At 42.3% G+C, this 17797-nt stretch overlaps 1 long non-coding RNA gene across 1 annotated transcript in view; it reads right to left on the reverse strand.

Annotated features, from left to right (window-relative positions):
- The window catches only part of LOC119145644, a 53731-nt gene extending 39499 nt beyond the window's left edge, over positions 1 to 14232 (reverse strand). The window contains exon 1 of the long non-coding RNA XR_005103469.1: positions 13643 to 14232. This is a non-coding gene — a long non-coding RNA (uncharacterized LOC119145644). The remainder of the gene's footprint in view (positions 1 to 13642) is intronic.
- Positions 14233 to 17797: the final 3565 nt, after the last annotated feature.

A 17797-nucleotide genomic window follows, 5' to 3' on the forward strand; every position in this document is an offset into this window, starting at 1 on the left:
GATACAGGATGCTGTAGGTGCCAGAAGTTTAGGTGAATTAAAAAAGCAATTAGACAAACGTATTGAATGAAAACCCATTAGTGACTATGAAAAAATAAATATACACCTCCTTTACCAGAAGCTGGCGGAAGGAGATGCTGGAGGAAGTGAAACTGGAGGCTTGACTCAGTTTTATACCCTGTCTTTAAACATTCACAGCAAATTAATGTCAGACAGAAATCCCGGGATAGCTGGATCTTAAGTCTAGAGCTGATCTTACATTTCTGTGTTTAAAAGGCATTACCTTCCCACAACCACTGTCAATACCTATTTCTTCTTGGGGCAATTTGGCTCACCCGTCTTTACAACAAGGAATGACGTATTTACTAGGTAGTGGTTTCCATGTGTTTCTGACATGCTGTAACCTCATTCGCTAGCAACCTCCTCTTTGCCAGAACTGGCTGCCATTTTTATTTAGATATTAATATTTTACAGAGCTGTTGGGCACACTTGTCCTCTACCTTTTCTCATTTTTTTTATTTTCACCTAACATAAAAATGAAGGTCTAAATGAAAACGTATGTTCATGCCTTGTGTGCGCCATGCCAGTATCTACAGAATATACCTAATTATACACAATATTTCTGAAGTCATAGGGTTTCATACTTCCATTGACATGACCAGATAGTTTCAAGGAAATTCAAATGATCAGCTTCATCAAACTTCCAAGGGATAGAGAGAGAATCTGGGTTTCCTTTTTGGTGTAGCATACCTTACAAATAGGATTTCTGAAACGCATTCCTGCAATATACCTCTGCCTGTGTCCTTCTGCTGTTAAAATGCTTTTTTCCACTACTTGAAGTATACCAGGGTACCCACTCTTGCAGTTTCTCCTAATTGGGCCTGCGTGAGCACCTCATGAAATCACTTTGTGTAAAAACCTGACAGGCAATACCTTCAAGGCAGCCTTATGTGTTTTAGCATTTCTTGTTGCTTTGGGCCATTGCCCAAGGAGCAAAAGCTGTCTATGACATGAAGCCTCTACACCTGAAATCTCTCCTCAAAGGAGGTTGTCTTTTCCCCTTCTTTTCCCAGTCTGTTTCAGCAGTACCCAGGAGGGATGGGAAGATGTGCTGGCAAAGAGAAGTAGGTGATAACTGCAGCCACACACACCCACCTCTCAGCCCCTGCTAAACATCAAGTTGCATGTTCCTTTTAGTACATCTCCAGAAACTGCTATTCATTTAGGGAACCCTCCCAGAAAAATCTCCTTCTGAGCTTTTCTTTTGTTTAAAAAGCAATGATATTTTGAGAGTGTGCATCAAATTCACAGGTCTACCTAGTAAAAGCACATACAGTTGAAGATTAAATCAAAGGAGGGGATTGACTGCCCATATGTAGAATGCAGCTGCTAATTGGCTGTCAAGGAAGGTAACTTTTTTTTTTTCTTACAGGAAGAAATGTTGAGAACAAAAGATCCACACAACATTTTAGACTGAGGGCTTCAGCCAGCAGCTACATCCCTTTTCCAGGCAGTGTAATCTTCCTGTTGGATATTCTCTTGAGAGCTGGGTGCAAGTCAGCAGTGCCTGAAGTGGCAGAGAGTGGCCCATAGATGCTGATTTAACCCTGGGGCTGGCTGTTCTGCACAGGTGCAAATTTTGCCCTTGGCAAACATAAGCAGCATAAGTGACACAGAAGCAATGACTTCTGCGACCTTTCCCAAGATGATTTGCATCTGAAAAGAGACATTTTTGGAAATAGAAAAGTTTTGTCTCAATGTTTCCAAAATAAAATTATTTGACTCTGTGATTCAAATTGACTTTTAATTCTGAAACTTCCTTTAGTGCTCGGCCATTAAAGTCCTGGGCTTTTTTAAAAGTTAGACTCTAGAAGGATTTTGTCTTTGATTTTGACCCAACTCTGACTTAAGAGCACATTGCCAGAAGGCAATCAATCAAACTGAGTTACTAACAGTTGTGTCAAAGTGAAACAAGGGTGAGATTATCACAGAAGGTGTTGCCCACAAAATTTCCAGAGCTTTGCTCAAAACATGGGGTCATTTTTGCTATTTTGGAGCTATTCTTTAAACGCGTGGACAGCAATACTGACATATAAAGAATTAGCAGCTGGGGCTACAAAGAGAGCTGTGTGCCTGCAGAATTCCGTCCCAGCGACCTCACTGTAGTACTGGGCCTTTGATATCCATGGAAATGTGGATTCCCAGGAATTGCAAGTAACCCTGTGGGCAAATTTGTCTTATAACACTTGGGAAAAATAAAACCCATCCAGCATGAGGTCATCAGTTCCTACTGGGGGGGGGGAAATAGACAAGATGTGGTTTAAAGCGGCAGAATTCACTCAAAATCCCTCTACATCTGGAGCTTGCTTCTCATGTTACAGGAGTCCCAAACGTTCAAAACTGCAAACCATTAGTGACTAAAGGAGCAGCAAAACATCTGTATAATGCATGAAATGTCTGGAAGTGTCTGACTCTCTGGGAATCAGCTGAAGCTTTCAATTGATGCTTTAATGGCGGTAATTGAAGTTTGCAGCCCTGGCACATCCTAGCTCAGTAATTAGATGGATTACAATCTTTCTTGTTTGGCAGCATTCTTTAAACAAGCTTCAGCTTTTCATATAGTCAACACTCTAGCAGAGATAAATGTCACATCAGTTCAGAGTGAAAAGTAATTTAAGGAAAGACTCAAATTTATCTTCCCTGAGTACCAAACAGGAGATATTTCAGAGACAGGACAATGGCCCTTTCTATCTTAAAAGAATGGCCCATTTCTCACACATAAAGGCTAGCTTGTGAGGGGGAATCTATGGGTGTGCCTTCTCTCAAATCACTGAAGCTAAACCTGCTTATAATATTTCAGGATCCAGTCTATGTATTAATGAACAGATTAAATTCTGGTAAATAGAAGTTTGTGGGGAAAGGAGAAAAGGAAGAATTCCAAGGGAGAAAAATATACTGCCTATCACTTAGGAAAATAGGATTTGTCACTGTGATTGGTAACGGTATAGCCAATGAAAAAATAAAAAAAAAATGAAGTTGTGAAAAAAAGCTCTACAGTAGGATTATTTGAAGGGAAATTAGATAAAGGCAGTAGAGATCAGCAACCAGCCTCCATCCATAGGAGAATGGGAGACAGACATGCTCTTCGGTCACTTGCATCCAAACCCTGCTTCTGTAAATCATTTTTACTCAGCTTTAAAACAGCAGCATCTAGCTTGTGCTTGTTTTAAAGCTACTGACAAATGTGCTACATTTACCTATCATTGTATTGGTGCCCTTTGCAATTTCAGAAGCAATGTTTTGAAGCCAGCTCTGTTTCCTAGTGCTCATGTCTAGATTTTCTCCTACCTCAGTGTTCTAGTTGAATGACATGAAAATTTCTAAACATCGGTGGATTGGTTTCTCTAAAGAACTGAGCAGTCTGAGGATTTCACCGGACAAATCCTCATCCCCTATGACCTTGGAACCAGATCACATGTTTATGTCACCACTGCGATGCAAGCAGACCGCCAAAGCCAAGCAGACAGGTACTGTTGATCTTCTTGTGGTCACACTATTGCTTCAGTTTCCTCTACAGCATCTCCCACCCCATCACTTACTTCCTTCCTCATTCAGCAGATGGACAGTGTTGATGCTCTTGCTATCCCACCAGAGTCAAAATATTTTGTGTCTAGGGCAAATCAGGCTGGCATAATTCCAATAGCAAAAAAAAAAAAAAAGATGAAGAAAAGAATTTTATGTCCTCTCCCAGTTTTCACCCATGGCCTTCCAATCATGTGCACTTCATCTGGAGGAAATTTAGTAGCTGCCATCATCATTATTGCTTTATTACACCTTTTGCATCATACTTGGTTCCCCCATGACTGAACAGAGCAGTACAACACCCACACACACTTTTGCCTTAATACCTTGAAACAAGCAGAGCCTGTGACCTCCCTCTGTGATCTGCTGGGTCCCATGTCAGTGAAATTTATGAAGCACATAGATACTGAAATCTGAATCACTGAAGCCTTGACCTAGTATCCATTGCTATCAGCGAAGGACCCTATTGACAGGAATAACCAGGATCTCACTCAGTGTTCAGCAAAGCTTCCCAAGAAAAAGACAGCCCACGGGACATGCTTCATTTTCTCTATAATTGCAAGCTGTTGAGGTACTTAAGCGATCAGAATAAATAAACAGAAAAAGAATGAGAAAGTCAGAGACATAGACGTATGACTGATAGAGACTTTCTCACTGCAGCAAACCACTCAGAAAATCTGGGTTGTATTTCCAACTTTGCCACAAGCTGCTGTCTGATCTTGGGAAAGTCCCTCAAAGGCCATCTCCATTCTGAAATTTGTCTACCTGAAAATGACACCACCTCACTCGGCAGATCTGCTTTCTTGAGTAGTCATAGTGCCTTGGTTTCGTGAAAAAAAGAATAATGACTTTTAAAAAGGGTTGGTTTTTCTTTTTCAAAGAGCTGAGCTCAGCTGTAGGCTGCCTTCTGCTTACTCAGCAGAAAAAAAATAGTTGTGTCCCTGCAACCTCAACATCACAGGCTGTTCAAGCAAGGTCCCTGTGGACTTACTGGTTTGCACAATGTCCGGTACACAATATGCTTGTATTTCCAAGAATGAACGAGTGTAAACTCATTTTGATGAAAGACTGCAGCACCTCTAAACATTAGGGTAGTAGTTTACCAGAAAAGGCTTCAAGTAAGAACATTTGGGCATAAAACATATTAACTACTTTTAAGATGGAGTTTAATCAGTTCATAAAAGGGATTATATAATGTGATTTCCTGCACACAAGAGACCCCTTTCAGGCCTCCACTCCTTAACTGCAGGATATATCTTAAGGCTAAGAGATCAATCGATGGTAAGGACCCTTCAGAGATTTGACCGCATATGGGAGGTATAGTTTAAATGAAAGTGCTTTAGCTGTACAGTCCTTCCTGTCCTACAACACATTCAGTAATGTAGCATTTCAGAGGCTTATGAGAAATCTGGTAGTGTAACGATAGGGCAGGGATATCCTGGGCGAAAGAAAACCCTGGATAATGCTGCTGGCAGGACTGGTTCATGTGCCACGATCCTTACGCATTTTGGAGGTTTCCAATGCGATATGGTGCAAAAGAACATCTTCAGTGGAGGTCCAACATGAAGCACTGAATCTAAACAAGCTGCCCTCTCAGAAGCAAGCACTGGGATGATGGACAAAGCCACACACAATGGCCTTGCAGGATCACCATGTTCAGCAATGGCTGCATAAAGCCTCTGATTGACACTCCACGGTTTCCACATACCTCTGCCACTTAGGAACCAGTGCCTAAGAGGGACCTCAAGAGCTAATTTAAAGCAATGGAGCTTATCAACTTGTACTCAGTGCCACGTAAGTCATAAGTATAGCTACACTATTTTGAGACCAGTACAGGCTCTGAGAGCAGCATAGACACATGCACTTGGCGCTGTGCCTGCAATAATAAATAATGACTTGGGTTCAGGACTGAATCTCTCATCGCCTACTGCATGGTTTATGGGCAAAATCCACCCATGGACAAAGGTGATTTACTGTACTGTTAAATAACTTCCACTACCACACAGACTGTATCAAACCAATGGCCACACATACATACAGAAACTGAAGTCTCCATGTGGAGGCAAGACAGAATTGCAGTGGCTGCAGAAGTCACGGCTGTTTGATGTAGAAGAATTGCCAACAGCTGCCATTCACCCGTCCATAGTCATCTGCTGCTAAGCTTGACAAAGAGGATCTCGATGCTGTCATCAACAGCTTGACTGTATAGTTCACAAGCACACTTTCCCCCTTCTCCAGGCTGGACCTTTAGGCAACATAATTTGTGAAAGACCATTTCATAGCTCCTTCTCAAAACACAAGATCTCATCGCCCAGGAATATAGTTGGGGATTGTTCAGGGTGACAGGGAATACCTGCAGGACACACAAGGTACCAGGTGTAAAAAGTGTTAACAGCTCTTGCATCGAGTGTGGAGCATAGACTGGATACTGGATGGCTACCATTGCCCCTTGATTCAGGGGATTTGGCATAGGTGAGATACAGAGGCCGATAATCTTATTTGGATGAAGTTTTCTATGGGAGAATATTATAAAGCTTATTCTCCAAAGCATCCAGCTTCCTATGCCTCACTCAGGTGGCATAAAATCTGTACAGACTGAAGGTCTGTAAACTGTAAAAAACAGTAAAAACTGTATTGACCCTGGGGGTCAGACCTACAGCCTTTGGAGGTCTGCAAATGGCATGGAATTGATACAGCAGGATTGCAGCAAGAACAGACAATGCTCCCTTGTGGGATCATTGCCAATTGGTTCTTCTTATCTGCTGAAGAGTAGCTGGAGGGCAGACTGCTGGAACCCCAGTACAGCATTATACTTTCTTGATATTAAACAGAAATATGCTGCAGCAGTTTCTTCTTCGAACCCTGCCTCATGCTGTCACATCAATAACAGTCCTGCTACTTGCATATACATGCATATCCTTTATATATAGAATTTTGAATGGGGCTGTGCCATTTCTTTGTGAATACGTTAATACCCATGGACCTCAATCATGCACTAGTATAGTCTGATCAAGGTAGAACAGGAAATACAGAATAATAATTTTAGCTTTAGTTCAAAGAAGTATAAGAAAAGAAAAAAGTATTTGTGGAGTATTTTCAATCTGACACAATTTTATTCATTGCTATCTCTGGGATTCAAGTGGAGAAGGTCACACACAGCAGAGAAACTAATCACTATGAGCAGAACTCTTTTTATCTGAGATTACCCATCTAAGAAGCAAACATCTAATCTAAGGGAGTTTTCGAGGCTCAGTACTCAATGGAGATGGAAGGCAACATCTAGTATGGGCAGGATCAGTGACCTTCTGAAGACAACTTTTTCTGCTGACTACAGAGGGAGTTCAAATTACTGGTTTACTTAAAATGCTTGGCTTTTAGACAGTTGAGGTTATAAGAGGCAAAATTTCCTCCAAATATTTAGCATCTGTAATATTCAGGAGTTATGCATGGCATGCAGTTTTGCCTTAGTCCCCCTCCCCTTTCAAATAAAGTTTTCTGCCAAGGTTAGAATATACCAGATCGTAAAGGAATAAAGAGCATCACCTTTGTGGTTCTCCAAATAACACACACAGGTTGGGTGCCTTTTCCCTTCATCTGTAAGAAAATTATGGGTCATTAATGCATTCAAGAGGGGGAGCCAGTCCCAAATTCCAACAGGATGTTCATCAATATCTAGCACTGCAATGGCTGAGAAACATCTATTGTTCAGTGTAAGCCCTGCTTAACAGACTAGGGATAAGAACCATAAAGCAAGCAGACACTCTTGGATTTTTTTATCCTCAGAAGCGTGAATGAAAAGCAGTGACTGATTCGCTGTACTGTTGTTCAAAGATTAAGGCAAACAGAACAAAGAAGTGGCAAGGTCATCCAGTCCATCAGAGAAGACACACTTTACACAGTGTGTTTGAGTGTTTTGCCCAATCCCATTTTAAAATTCTCATGCTGTGGGGGAATACCAGATCTTTGGGGAGTTTGTACTAGTGTGATAACAGATCTCCTCTCAGGAAAAGTTCCTTGGTATTTGCCCTGTTATTCTTTGCATGGTATTATTATGTTGCTACAGTCACCCCTTGGATAACTCCAATAATCTTTCCTTCAAATTCAGGATTTTCATATGCTTATACTCAGGCTACACTTCATCATGTTATAGATAATATTTCAAACCTTTGCTGCTTAGAAGACTGCAAAGGCAAAGAAATCTTGATGCAAACCTCTAGATGTGAATTCAAGTCCACACAAACATGATGCATACGTGAGTTTCTGTTCTGGACTAGTATGGAAGGCTTCTTCCCACCCACAAAGCTACACACAAGTGTTAGCTGGAGGAATAAAAGGGAGTTTCTCAGGTGCCTCCTGCTACAGAAACCTCATATGATTTATATGACCATGCTAGCACCCTGCACTCAGGATGTTTTTTTCTGAACTTGGCTTCACACTTTCTTGAAGTCTTTTCCATTTACTACAACTGTTTTGGCATAACAAGTGTCCAGCACTGAATATTTTGTCATAGATACTGTTACGGAAAACAGAAGCCTTTGTTCCCATGAGCATCACTAATGTTTCTGTAGCACCTAGAGGCTCTGATGCCATTGTGCAATGTGTTGTAAATTAAAAACTTGGTCCCAGTCTCACAACTAAATGATTCATTTGTACCAAAGACTATAAGACAGTGTATCATGCTCATTTTCATTGACCTGTTCAAGACTCAATCTGGCTGCATTTTCTCATCAGGCATCAATTTTCTCAACATTTTCAACTGAAAAACATACAAGATTTGATTCATTCTTCAATACTGATTTAAAGGAAACAGAGTTATAACATTTGTTGTCTCAAAACAAACAAGATGTTCCATGAGTAGTGGAAGTTTTTGCTAAAACTACACCTACAGTTAAAAATCAGAGGCCATTTTTTTTTTGGGGGGGGGTGGGGAGGAGGAAGCTGGTTTTCATTAATAAAATCCAATTACCTTTAAGTGGAAACAAGGGAAAGCAAACCTGAGGAAGGCAGACAGCTTCTAAATATCAAAATACAATGAAAAAGAAATAGCAATCTAAGTGGAGAAATAAAAACACAACATTTTTAATTTGAGGCTTGTGCTGGTCTGAATGTATTTAATACATTTCTTACTGCCATAAAAGTTCTACCTTACAAGAAAGTTGCCACCGGTAGGGAAAATAATCATAGGAGGAAGTATATGGTAGGTTCAGAAATTCACACACCCACATGTTCTTCCTCTGTCCCTCCACCCCAATTTTATCTTGTTTTTCTCATAGAACTTAATTTATTTTGCTTTCTTGATCTGTGTCTGGTCACAATCTTGGCTGGGGTAAACTTCATGTTTTGGCTTCACGCCCCCTATGCTGAGAGCAGATGTGTCCCGCTCAGCTCACTAGGCTGAGGCTGACCAGCGCTAAACTTGTCCTAAATTCAATGACTCTTCTGATGTGTAGATTGTTTTATACCACAAACCATCACAACTGGCTTTACATTTCCACCACAGGACCTTTTCTGCTCTTCCTTATTCTCATATCTCTGAACAGGCTTTCATGCAGTCAAAGCAGCCATCTTCCTCGTATGTGCTTTTATTGACGATCGAGCCTGGTGCCACTCTTCCTGCGATACGGGGGGGAGATAAGGCTCTTGATGACAATCGCTTACTCTACATAGGAGATACAACATTCCTCTGACAAATATGTGACTAACCTTTCTCCCAGCCATATATATCTCAGTGAACCACTGTAAAATCCTGTGGCCTACCAGATTCATGTGACATTTCAGGGAGAGGACTTAGTGGAAATTTTAAGGAGCTGAGGGAGAAAGAAAAGAAAACCAAATTACGAGCTAAAATTTCAGCTGGTACAAATTAACAAAGCTTCATTGAAATCAAGAGCTATATCATTTTACTTTGGTTAAGAATTAGGTCACAGAAGTTTATATTCCCAGAATCTCTCCTGGTATACGTTTTAGTACTGAGAATTGTTTCAATCAGGCAACGATTTGGCATTAAGTTCAGGCACTTAGTGGGTTCAGTATAGAAAAAGTTATATGTAAAAGGCCAGACGAAGTTAATGCACACCGATGTTTCCAGTGGATTTAGCACAACTCGTTCATCTTTGGGGAACACCTGAGTTTTAAATAGACCAGCTCTTTACCAACTTGGTATGAATATCTTAATCTCAGCTTGACTGGCAATCTTTTGTAGAGGAATAACTCTTGGAGGACGACAGCAAAGGAAATATTTCTTCAGAAACCCAAAGAGGTGGGCAGGAAGGCAGCTGAGGGGAAAGTCTGAAAAGAGAAATTAAATGGATGTTGCTTCAACAGGCACCACTGAGCAGCCCATAGCAACCAGTGTCTAGAGCGATGTACCAGTCAGAGATAGTGTTGGTCAGTATAAACCCAATCAAAACTCTGAGACTAAGATCTTTGGCACATTCCCGAACTATTAATGTTGGGATAGGAAGCAAGGCTTGAGATTTAGGCAATAAGGTACCCATGTCTGCAACATGGTTCAGAGCTTGGTACCAGGGACTGGTCAGAAAGTATCAAACAGGTACAGATGTGCCTCAGAAACCAGCTTCCCTCATTTAACTTTGTCTGTGGCATGTTCCAGTGTCTGGGACACGGTGACGATGCAGATCCAAAATGACAGGCACTATCCAAAACTGCAGAAAAGGAACTGACTAATGGGGAGATGATAACGGCCTGTGCTCAAAGGGGAACTGCTGGGCTGTAGAGAGTATTTTTGGAGTTCCTCAAGGTTTGGTCTCAGGACTGACATGACAATAATTTCATTAATAGCATTGCACAAAAAAAATGTGCCTGCTGTAAATGGAATTTGCTGATGAGAAGTTTAAAATATCCAGCATTATCAATGCAGAGAAGAATGAGAAAATTGTACAGAAAGCACCAGATAACGTCAGTGATCGGAGTAAAAGAAAGAGAATGATTTTCAACAGAGAACAAGTTTGGCATTTCCTTTATGAGTCAATGATAAAAGGATATATGGATCAATGGTGTGAATATACTAATGCAAATTCACAATAATATGGATTCTGCAAAATTTCTTGTTTGCCACTCCACCAGAATAGATGATCTGATCAGATAAGTTGGCCTCGGCACCAGCATCTCAGATAAGGGCTGACCTGACTTGCGAAGCCACTAATATGAAGAAGAACAGAGGGTAATGGTGCCCCTGTGTGTATCCGAACATTTCCGAACCAACTTTCCAATTTTATATGAACCAACTTCTCCAATTTTATATGGAGAAGTGCTCTCAGAGACACAAAGCATAAATCATTACATGTAAAGATTGCATTGCAACTAAACAAGGACTGGGGCTCATCCCTCTCGGGCTGGTGACTTTTTGTCCTTAATCGCTTTGTGTAACGTTTCCTTCCTTTTTCAGTATCGCCTCAGTAAAAAGCGGTCAATAGGCACAGGGCAGGGTCTGGCTGTTGGGCATTTAGGGGAGACTCGAGGGACATGGCAATCGGTGGCTTCCACTCCTCAGTCTGGGGCAGGCTGGCAGGGACAGGAGAAGGAACAAGGCGCCTCGGACAGACAGCTGAGCCTCCCTGACCTATGCTGTCTGATAGCCCCAGCAAGGTAACACAGCACAGCCAGTGAGTCAGAAAAGCAAAAATGATGCCCTAGAGTCAGGGATGCAAATCAGGCTTTCTGCTTGTGAAGGTGGTGCTGAAAGCCATTCCTAGGGCTGCCAAGAGGCTGAATCCCAGAAACACCACCCAGGTGGCCATAGCTAATCCCTGCTGCCTGAGCTTTTGCACCCATTGGCAGTCTCACAGGGGTCAAAAATCCAAAATTTGGTTCAGAAGCAGGCAAATCCCAAGGCACTCACTTGACTGACTTATTCTGTGAGCCTGACACACACATGCTGCAGAGATGCGCCTCTTGGAAATGCTTGCTAATACCACCCAACACATCCATTTGGGATGCAAGAGACACACACTCAGACAAATGCACTATCTGAGAGAAGTGCAGCTCTCCCAGGTGTACAGAAGCCTCCATCCTGGGACAGAGACACCAAGCCACACCTGCAGTCTCCCATCAGGCAGAAAAAATCGCAGTTTTGGATCATAGCCCTTGGACATTAGTACAAGCTAGCAGATACAACCCTGGAGTGCTTCCCCTTAAGGTCATAAAACACAGAAGAGTTGGGTTTTATTCTACAGACTGTTTTTTGGCACCAGCATTGGTGCTTTTTTTAAGCAAATAATTTAAAATGTGATTCTTTGGGATGATTCACATCAGGCTTTTCAGAGATTTTGCACCAATGTCTTAAATAAAAAATTGTAGGCACCAAGATCTACAGGCTGAATTTTCCAGAAGCAAGGGGGGGGGGGGGGGGGGGGGGAAATCCAGACTATCTTTTAAACTCCAGGGAAATTAATCCAAGGTCCATAGATTTCCCACTCTCCACTGCTTCTTGCGAACAAGACAAATACGCCTGAGCAGTTAACATCTCACTACTTGAATAAGTGAAATTGTCCCTTACAAGCCTAAAGCTTCCACTAAGAGAGAGTGAAAAGTGGAAAAAAAAAAAAAAAAGAACATTTAAAACTACTGCTGGACACAAATGTTAAGACTTATTTGGCTCAGGATTTTCAGTCAACCCACTAAATCAACAGAGACACACTTGCAAGTTCCTATTTGTCCATACACCCCAAATCTTAAGATACTAAAACATAAAAGTTTGATTCAGGCCATTCCCTGTAAAGATGTTATCAAAACTAAAAATGTCTTAAAATGCTGGTAAATTTATTACTCAGAGAGTCTGCTTGTCTGGTTTCTTGTCAGCCTACAGAGTTTTTTTTTGGTGTGGGGTTTTTTGGTTGTTTTTTTTTTTCTTTTTTTTTTTGACAGCACAGTAACATTTTCTTTCTTCAATGCTTCATTAGCTCATCTTACTCATGCAATTTTCCCCATTTTATTTCATGTAAATCAAACTACTCATCAGCTCTGTAATGCCATCAGTGTACAAAGAGCCTTCTATAAAACAAAACAAAAATCACATAATGAAACCCCCAAAACTGATACTTACGCAGGTAATATAATTTGTTGGAGAACTATTCATAAGAGGTATATAAAGTTAAACGCTCTTATGAGGATAGAAGGACTTGGGAGGAATTTTAACAGGATTAGATTCTCTAGTATGTGGCTGAGGTAAGATAGTCAGGAAATATTTTCCAAACCAGGGGATTTTTGCCTTACTATCTTTTTTTTCTTTCTTTCTTTCTTCATTTGGCAAGTGTGGCTAATGGTACTCACGCTTCAGTGCCTTAGTTCATCTGCTAAGTATTCCCCTGTTGAAAGGATGTGCCATAAGCAGAATTTTCTGTTTATTCACCGGAATAGGCAGGTGAAGTGCAGGCAGTTTACAACTTTGCATGTGAATATATTCTCATCCCCTACAAGATCAAAAATGACAGCAGAAGCAAGCAGCAGGGTCACCGGTGCAGGCTTGAATTTGACTGTGTGAGAGAGGTTTCAGTGAGAGGTTTGCATTCACCCGCAGCTGGACAGCAAACATGCACAGGTCAGGTGAAAAGGGGGCAAAAATCCCAGAAGCAGGGTGCTAGCACAGGACTTGGGGTGCCCTGTCAGAGATCCCTCTCAATGCCTGGGCATCTCCCCACTGCCCTCCGCTGAGGGCGAGCTCCTCCTTGCACATGTGGGGTGCAGGGCAGGGCAGAGAGGTGGAAAGCAAAGGGAGGGGGTTGAGAGAATCAGTGCATTAAACACCCTTCAAATCACAATTACAGAATCTGAAAAAAACACCTCAGCTAGAAAAAAACACTTTTCCAGTTATTAATCCTGTTATACATCAGGTTACTTATATTCAGATGCATAGGCATATGTGCACATGCACTAAGTCATTGTTTTTAAGTGTCTCATTTTACCACTGCTTTTTATCCTGACATTAAGGTACAATCAATTACTAAACACAAACCACTGCAACAGACAACATTAAAGCAGTAAGAAAGCAAATGGCTGAATGCTGAGCAAGCAGAAAAGAGAAAAAAAGCATAAATCATACCTAGCAAACCCTCAGGGGTCTTTCCCAAGCATGATCAATAACAGGTTAGTCTTCTGAGCACAGGGAATTTCTTCTAGGACAGACAGGCAGGCAGCATCAGCTGAGATTTGTCTCTTATAGACAGGTTATATAGGAAAAGGTTTCCAAATGTCAATATATAACCAGCAAAACTGGTGACTTATAGGATTGTCTCATATTTACTGAAAGTCATGAGAGAGGGGCCTTACAATGTACAGGCTAACCCAGGTAGCGAGCACTGAAGTGGTATCAAGTATGATGAGACATAAGAAGGAACATCTGTGAGAAATTTTTTTTAAAAAAAAGCTAGGCAAAATGGATGATCAAAATCTCAGGGAGAAACCTGGTCCCAATTTCATTAAAAAGAAGCTTTCACCTGCAACTAATGCCCTTGCTTGCAAAAACCTTTCGGTTTCAACAGAGGAAGAAAGCTGGACTTTGAAAAGATCACTGCTGTTGGCAGGGAGAGTGCTAATTAGCCAGTGAGGACCCTGGGGAGTAGAACTGTGTATAGTTGCGAAGCTCAAATTTTTTTGCTAAGTTTTCTGTTAGTCTGAAGCAAGGTAGGATGCGTAGCCAGAAGCAGTTTTTTCTCACACTGCCATTGCTTTTTGTCCTGTCTGAAGCCGCAAATTACGGCGGGTTTTGAGAGTTAAAAAATTATCTCCCAGTTTTTCACCACAGAATTCAGTTTTCCCTCATTCTGGATTGCGTTTCCAACAGTTTAGCCAATAATGAAACCAGCTGTGGATGGCATACTAGCTGGGGCTAGTGAACCTTCAGCACAGCTCATTCTCCAGCCTCCTCTCCCAAGGACTTCACTCAGCCTAATTCAAGGAAGACAAAAAAAAAAAAAAAAAAAAAAAAAAGATGGGGAAATTTCAACATCTTTTGTTCTGTTTCTTGCCTGTGACTTGTCTTTGAAATGCACACACTAGCAAAACAGTAATCCAGAGCCAAGCACCTGACACATCTCTAATTAGCATTGTTCTTGGAGTTTTACTTTGGATTTTTCCCCTGTGAAATCATTCTCTCTGAGTCAGAACGCTCATTGCATCTTAAAGCTGCTTCTGCTGCATTTGTTCGAGATTGTTTCTACCTGATCACATCTACACACCCTTGTAATGGATGATAGTTACTATTCTTTCAGTCCAGAGGAAACCTTCAGAACACGAGGAATTTACTGCAAAATGCTGCCCTTCATTCCACTTATTCATTCTTTACATGATTGCAGCTGACTAGAGTGGAAATTTGCAGAAGCTGAGCAAAGCTCTCTCCTTGCACTAACCTCATTTTCACAAGATAAATCTTTCTGAACTTTTCATACACCTAATTTATGATTTCATGTTGTCCTTTCAGCTCTTCTTACCCAAACAGGTCAAAACCTCCTTGGTAAGGACCTGATCCTGCATTGATATCGGCTTCTAGGAACCACAACCACCTCAGAAGCCCCATTTTTAGGGGAATGGGCCATAATGGGGCTCTTGTTTCCAACAGCTCCGTGGAACAGGAGTACTTTGCAAGCAGGAGGCACAGATTACCCCCATGAACATGTTTTTTGGTGCTCTGTCAGCTCCAGGGGCTTCACACACAGGGAGCCCTGGAGAAAGCACTACAGGACAGACAGGCTCGGGTAGTCGTACTAGCTCAGTGTCAGCATCACCACCAGGCTAGGAAGAAAGTGGGGACACAGGAAGGGACGAAGACATGTCAAATTTGCTCAAGAGAGGCTTGCCTGCAAAAATGTCGGGAGCTGCCTATACTGATAAACTGCTACCAGGTCCTGCTCCACTCCTGGCACAGAGGAAAAAAGCCCATTTATACTTACCCACCCCCAATTCAAGAAATTCTTTTCTCTGGACAACATGTGTCTGTCCACAGGTAGGGGGGATGGAGGGCATGAGCACTTTTGTGGAGCAATGGAGTTTGTATTAGGGCTGAGAGCGCCTGGTTTGGGCCTCACTGGTGAGTGATGCTCAAAATCTGTTTTAAAGGTGGGACAGCAGGAAATTCCAGAGCAGGATGCCTTCCTACATCACATACATTGGTGGCTGGTCTGTAATCTTGGGAAAGTTGAGGTCCTATGGGGACGGAGTTGATAGAAGAAGCCAAAAGAAAACAAGCCCATTTCCTCTAGGATTTAACTTCCTGCATGGGGATCCTCACCTCTTGGAAAAATAAGAGGAATCATCGTGTAGAAATGGACTGTAACCTCCAGAGACGCATTGTAGCATGAGATGTAGGGCAGGAAATCTTTTGTATTTTCCATGCATGCTCCACCAAGGGGAGACAGGATCTTCACAGTACCTTACAGATCCTCAATTAGAGTTTCACTCTTGCCTTCAACTTTCGATCTCTTTCCACCACCCCCCACCCCCCCGCTTGACATCACCTCCAGCTGTGTCTGCTGCATTTCCCTTGCCACGGTGCTCTGCAACGGTTGCACAGGTAACAGCCAGACAACGGCAGCCAGAGGGCCAAAGGCAGCATCTCTTTCTGAATACAGATTACATGGCTGAAGTCACGGGGTGAAGTTTACACAGGCAACCCTCCTGCATTAGGAAAAGCTGGTACTTGCACTGGCCTCAGGAAGCTCAGGAGGCTATAGGAGGACTCTGATGCTTGTCCTGAGATAGTGTTAGTTTGGCTTTATGCAAGAGTGGCTAATAAAGCTCTTGGAAAATAAGGAGTGCAGGGTTATTGCACAAAGGCCCACAGTTCCTCCTTGTCAGAGGAGAGCTCTCCGCTTCCTTCTGCATCTCCATATTCCTCTGGGTTGCATAGCTATGAACAGGGATAAGACCAGAGAACATCACAGGCCAAATTCCCAGCTGTGCTTTTGCAACTGCAGGGGTTCAACCTTTGTTGAGATATCCCAGTGGCAGGAGGACACCCAGTATTGCACCACCCCAAATAATCCCTAGCTCCAGGAATGCACCGGGAATGTGCCCCGAGCAAGCCCGTACTCTGCTGCTGCAACAGCTCTATGAGGGTCAATGAACTGAGGTTGCTCTGACTTGTTACAGTGAGTCAAATTATCAATCTGGTGCAGGGATCTGAAAAACACAGGCATGTGAGCTTCACTGAACTATTCATTCTTCGTGAGTGCTGGCAAGTGAGGTATCTGAACCCTGAAGTTCTGTGGGTATTACAAAGAATATTTCAAACTTCCTTTGAACTCACTACAGGAGTAAGTTTTGAAGAGGAAGATGCTGAGATTTGCTCCCTTTTTGTCGGAGGTCTGCAGACTGTGACTGTGGAGGGCAGGAAAGCTCCCCTCTCCCTCAAAGAGCTGGGAACCAGAGGTTCTCTTCCTCCCAAGCTCTCTTAGATCCCTGCCCTGCCACCAAATTTCTGTGTCACACCTTCAGCAGGGATATGCCCTCAGGTTTGCCTTTACTGGCAGCTGCTTCATACTTACCCTCCCAAGAGGGCTTCTCCAGCAAAGATCAGGCTCCCTGTAATAAATCAATAAAACGTGTTAGTGAGGTGCAGGAGAGAGGGCACATTCCTTTCTCTGTCTAGCTTTGGTGGCCTCTGGAGCAGCCTAGGCAGAAACTGCTCCCCTAAGACAAAGGAGACACAACTCCCCAAGGGCACAGAAGGGAAAAGTATAGAATTCCCATAGTACCCCAAATATGTATCACATACAAGCTGTTTCATGCCTCCTATGTCTTCTTATATAAAGTTTGAAGTGGTGACAGAATAGTAATTTCATTATTCCACAAGGTCTTGTAGCCTCCAAGGCACTGGTAAGAGGTGTAAGCATTTCTCTATGCAAGTCCAATGCAGCTGTAAACAAAACCAAATGCACCTGGAACTGGAAACATCACAGGTAGCTACAGGACTACGTCTCTGGCTGCTTGCTTCAGCAGGTGGTACAATCCAAACGGCTGTAATATGTGATTTAGATGCTCTGTAATACAAGCACCAAAGGAGAGCTTGGACACCAGAGTTACAGGTCATCTTCCCCTGACAGTCTCCTGTGCCCGTGGTGTGAATCTACAGCCATTCGAAAACTGGTGATCTTTGGGCTTCATGAAGACTTGATGATAAAATGGTCATCTGTGACACAGAAATTAAAAATAGAGAAGAAGTATTAGATCAGCCTGGACATTCCCTTTCTGCAGCAGGGGT

This window comes from Falco rusticolus, chromosome 3 (assembly GCF_015220075.1).
Source record: "Falco rusticolus isolate bFalRus1 chromosome 3, bFalRus1.pri, whole genome shotgun sequence".
In the NCBI taxonomy this organism is placed as follows: Eukaryota; Metazoa; Chordata; class Aves; order Falconiformes; family Falconidae; genus Falco; species Falco rusticolus.